The following is a 5,547-nucleotide window of genomic DNA, read 5'->3' as shown; positions in this document are numbered from 1 at the left end:
GTGTGTGTATATATATATAAGTATCAGGGCCTGGACTGTGGTGTGTGTGTATATATATATAAGTATCAGGGCCTGGACTGTGGTGTGTGTTTGTATATATATATAAGTATCAGGGTCTGGACTGTGGTGTGTGTGTGTATATATATATAAGTATCAGTGTCTGGACTGTGGTGTTTGTGTATATATATAAGTATCAGGGTCTGGACTGTGGTGTGTGTGTATATATATAAGTATCAGGGTCTGGACTGTGGTGTGTGTGTATATATATATAAGTATCAGTGTCTGGACTGTGGTGTGTGTGTATATATAAAAGTATCAGGGCCTGGACTGTGGTGTTTGTGTGTATATATATATATAAGTATCAGGGCCTGGACTGTGGTGTTTGTGTGTGTATATATATAAGTCTCAGTGTCTGGACTGTGGTGTGTGTGTGTGTGTGTGTGTGTGTCTGTGTGTGTCTGTGTGTGTCTGTGTGTGTCTGTGTGTGTCTGTGTGTGTGTGTCTGTGTGTGTGTGTCTGTGTGTGTGTGTCTGTGTGTGTGTGTCTGTGTGTGTGTGTCTGTGTGTGTGTGTCTGTGTGTGTCTGTGTGTGTGTGTCTGTGTGTGTGTGTCTGTGTGTGTGTGTCTGTGTGTGTGTGTCTGTGTGTGTGTGTCTGTGTGTGTCTGTGTGTGTCTGTGTGTGTCTGTGTGCAAATCGTGTGACATTGATCACAAGTCGTGGGAGTCAGTTGCCAGCATTCGCCAGAGCTGGCGGGCAGCCATAAAGACAGGGCTAAATTGTGGCGAGTCGAAGAGACTTAGTAGTTGGCAGGAAAAAAGACAGAGGCGCAAGGGGAGAGCCTACTGTGCAACAGCCCCAACAAACAAATTTCTCTGCAGCACCTGTGGAAGAGCCTGTCACTCCAGAATTGGCCTTTATAGCCACTCCAGGCGCTGCTTCACAAACCACTGACCACCTCCAGGCGCGTATCCATTGTCTCTCGAGATAAGGAGGCCCAAAAGGATATATATATAAGTCTCAGTGTCTGTGCCGTGGTGTGTGTGTGTGCATATATATATACGTCTCAGTGTCTGGGCTGTAGTGTGTGTGTGCATATATATAAGTCTCTGTGTCTGTGCCGTGGTGTGTGTGTGTGTGCATATATATAAGTCTCAGTGTCTGTGCCGTGGTGTGTGTGTGTGTGTGTGTGTGCGTGCATATATATAAGTCTCAGTGTCTGGTGTGTGTGTGTGTGTGTGTGTGTTTGTTTGTGTGTGTGTGTGTGCATATATATACTCTCAGGGTCTGGGCTTTGTGTGTGTGTGTGTGTGTGCATATATGTAAGTCTCAGTGTCTGTGCCGTGGTGTGTGTGTGTGTGTGTGCATATATATAAGTCTCAGTGTCTGGTGTGTGTGTGTGTTTGTGTGTGCATATATATACTCTCAGGGTCTGGGCTTTGTGTGTGTGTGTGTGTGTGTGTGTGTGTGCATATATGTAAGTCTCAGTGTCTGTGCAGTGGTGTGTGTGTGGGTGTGTGTCTGTGTGCATATATATAAGTCTCAGTGTCTGGGCTGTGGTGTGTGTGTGTGTGTGTGTGTGTGTGTGTGTGTGTGTGCATATATATACTATCAGGGTCTGGGCTTTGTGTGTGTGTATGTGTGTGCATGTATATAAGTGTGAGGCCCTGGACTGTGGTGTGTGTGTTTGATATATTTATATATATATATGTCTCATGGTCTGGACTGTGTGGTGTGTGTGTTTGTGTGTGTGTGTGTGTGTGTATATATTTATATATATATATATAAGTGTCAGGGTCTAGGCTTTGTGTGTGTGTGTGTGTATTTATGTGTGTGCATGTGTATAAGTCTCAGGGTATGTACTGTGGTGTGTGTGTGTGCATATATATCAGTCTCAGGTTCTGGGCTTTGTGTGTGTGTGTGTGTGTGCATATATATCAGTCTCAGGGTCTGGGCTGTGGTGTGTGTGTGTGTGCTTATATATACTCTAAGGGTCTGGGCTTTGTGTGGTCTGTGCGTGTGCATATATATAAGTCTCACAGTCTGGGCTGTGGTGTATGTGTGTGTGTTTGTATCTATATGTCTCAGGGCCTGGTCTGTGGTGTGTGTGTGTGTGCATATATTTATACATCTCAGGTCCTGGACTGCGGTGTGTGTGTGTGTGTGTGTCTGTGTGTCTGTGTGTGTGTATATATGTATGTCTCAGGGTCTGGACTGCAGTGTGTGTGTGTGCATTTATTTCAGTCTCAGGGCCTGGGCTGTGGTGTGTGTGTGTGTGAGTGTTTGTGTGCATAGAGATAAGTCTCATTGTCTGGGCTGTGGTGTGTGTGTGTGTGTGTGTGTGTGTGTGTGTGTGTGTGTGTGTGTGTGTGTGTGTGTATTTATGTGTGTGCATGTATATAAGTCTCAGGGTCTGTACTGTGGTGTGTGTGTGAGTGCATATATATCAGTCTCAGGGTCTGGGCTGTGGTGTGTGTGTGTGTGCATATATATACTGTCAGGGTCTGGCTTTGTGTGGTCTGTGTGTGTGCATATATATAAGTCTCACGGTCTGGGTTGTGGTGTATGTGTGTGTGTTTCTGTGTGTGTGTGTTTGTATCAATATGTCTCAGGGCCTGGTCTGTGCTGTGTGTTTGTGTATATATTTAAACATCTCAGGTCCTGGACTGCGGTGTGTGTGTGTGTGTGTGTGTGTGTGTGTGTGTGTATATATGTATGTCTCAGGGTCTGGACTGCGGTGTGTGTGCATTTATTTCAGTCTCAGGTCCTGGACTGCGGTGTGTGTGTGTGTGTGTGTGTGTGTGTGTGTGTGTGTGTATATATGTATGTCTCAGGGTCTGGACTGCGGTGTGTGTGTGTGTGCATTTATTTCAGTCTCAGGGCCTGGGCTGTGGTGTGTCCATGGAGATTGACATTAATTACAGTCTCTGCTTCTCTCTCCACAGATGCTGCCAGACCTGCCGAATATTTCCAGCATTTCTTGTTTTTACTTCAGATTTCCAGCTTCTGCAGTATTTTGCTTTTATTCTAACAATTACCCTTTGTTTCTTGCCACTGAGCCCATTTTGTATTTTTGGGTGAACAAGTTTCTCCTCAACTCCCCGCTAATCCTTCTCCCAAGCACTTTAAGTCACTGCCCCCGAGTCACTGATCTCTCTGCATAGGTGAATAGACTCTTCACCTCCACTCTATCCAGGCCCCACAAAATTATGTCCATTTCAATCGGATCTCCCTTCAGCCTTCACTGTTCCAAGTATAATAGCCCCAGCCTATCTCATCTTTCTTCAGAGCTGCATTTTTCCAGTCCTTGTAAATCTCCTCAGTCGCCTCTCTCATGCAATTACATCCTTTGTGTAATGAGGTGACCAGAACTACAAACAGTACTCAGGTTGTGGCCTAACCAATGATTTATACAGTTCTAGTTTAACCTCCCTGCTCCTGTATTCTATACCTCAGCTAATAAGGGAAAGGATTCCATATGCCTTCTTAACCACCTATCGACCTGACCTGCTACCTGCAGGGATCAGTGGACATTGACTCCAAGGTCCCTCACTTGCTCTACACTTCTCACTATTTTCCGATTGATCGTCTATCCCTTTGCCTTGTCTGACCTCCTCAATTACATCGTCTCATACTTAACCAGGTTGTATTCCATTTGACACTTTTCTGCCATCAATATTTTCGAGCAGCCGACAGCTATCCTCCTCGCTCTCTACCGCACAGCCAATCTGTGTACCATCTGCAAACATCTTGATCATGCCCCCTACATTTACGTTCAAATCGTTAATATACACCACAAAAAGCAGGGGACCCAGTACTGAGCCCTGTGGAACGCCACTGGAAACAGACCTCAAGTCAGTAAATCACCCGTCAACAAACAGCCTTTGTTTCCTGTCACTGAGCCAATTTTGTATCCAGCTTGCTGCAGTTCCCTGGATTCCATGGGATTTTATTTGTTTTAACTAGTATGCCACATGGGACCTTGTCAAAATCCATGTAGACCATATCATCAGCACTACCCTCATCTATCATCCTTACTACGTTGTCGAAAAATTCAATCAAGTTGGTCAAACGATATCTTCCCTGATCAAATCCATGCTGACTGTCCTTGATTGACCTGAGCCTTTCTAAGTGACAGTTTATCCTGTCTCACAGAATAGATTCCAATAATTTACCCACTACTGAGGTTACACTGACTGGTCTGTAATTATTCGGTCTATCCCTTGCTCCATTTTTAAAGAGGTGCAATGTTAACAGTTCACCAATCCTCCGGCACTATACCTGTATCCAGTGAGGATTGGAAAAGGATGGTCAGACCATCTGCTATTTCCTCTCTCAATTCTTTTGACAGCCTAGAATACATTTCATCTGGCCCTGGTGGTTTAGCAACTTTCAAAGATGCTAATCCCATTAATACTTCCTCTCTCCCGATGTATATCACATCCAATAATTCACTCTCCTCCTCCTTAAACACAATATCTGCATCGTCCCCTCTTCTGTTAAGACAGATACAAAGAATTCATTAAGAACCATACCAACATCTTCCGCCCCGACTCATGTATATCCACTTATGGATATAGATTTTCAAAAGGCCTGTGATCAAATGACATTTCATAGACTTGTCATGACATGGATTAATGTGACAGTGATAGTGTGGATATTTCATAGACTTGTCATGACATGGATTAATGTGACAGTGATAGTGTGGATATTTCATAGACTTGTCATGACATGGATTAATGTGACAGTGATAGTGTGGATATTTCATAGACTTGTTATGACATGGATTAATGTGACAGTGATAGTGTGGATATGACACTGACTGAGGGACAGAAAGCAGAGAGAAGTGGTGAACAGTCATTGTTCAGACTGGATGTGGAGGGGAGAATACAGTACTGTTTCTCAGGGTTCGATTCACTGTGCGTGATATCAAGAAACGATTGAAGGCACTGGATACTGCAAACGCTATGGGCCCTGACAATATTCCGGAAATAGTACTGAATACCTGTGCTCCAGAACTTCCGTTCCCCCATCAAACTGTTCCAGTACAGCTACAACATTGTCCTCTATCCTGCAATGTGGAAAATTGCCCAGGTATGTCCTGTACACAAAAAGCAGGACAAGTCCAACCCGGCCAATTACCGCCCCATCAGCCTATTCTCAATCATCAGTAAGGTGATGGAAGGTGTCAACGACAATGCCACCAAACAGCACTTGTTTAGCAATGACCAGCTCAGTGACGCTCAGTTTGGGTTCCGCCAGGGTCACACAGCTCCTGACCTCATGACAGCCTTGGTGCAAACATGGACAAAGGAGCTGAATTCAATAGGTGAGGTATGAGTGACTGCCCTTGACACCAAGGCAGCATTTGACTGAGTATGGCATCAAGGAGCCTGAGCAAAAATGGAGTCAGTGGGAATCAGGTGGAAAACTCTCTGCTAGTTGGAGTCATACCTAGCACAAAGGAATATGGTTGTGGTTGTTGCAGATCAATCAGCTCAGCTCCAGGACATCACTGCAGGAGTTCCTCATTGTTGTGTCCTAGGCCCA

The sequence above is a fragment of the Heterodontus francisci genome, chromosome 28, assembly GCF_036365525.1.
Source record: "Heterodontus francisci isolate sHetFra1 chromosome 28, sHetFra1.hap1, whole genome shotgun sequence".
NCBI classification, from domain to species: Eukaryota; Metazoa; Chordata; class Chondrichthyes; order Heterodontiformes; family Heterodontidae; genus Heterodontus; species Heterodontus francisci.
Note: the sequence above shows the minus strand (reverse complement) of the source record.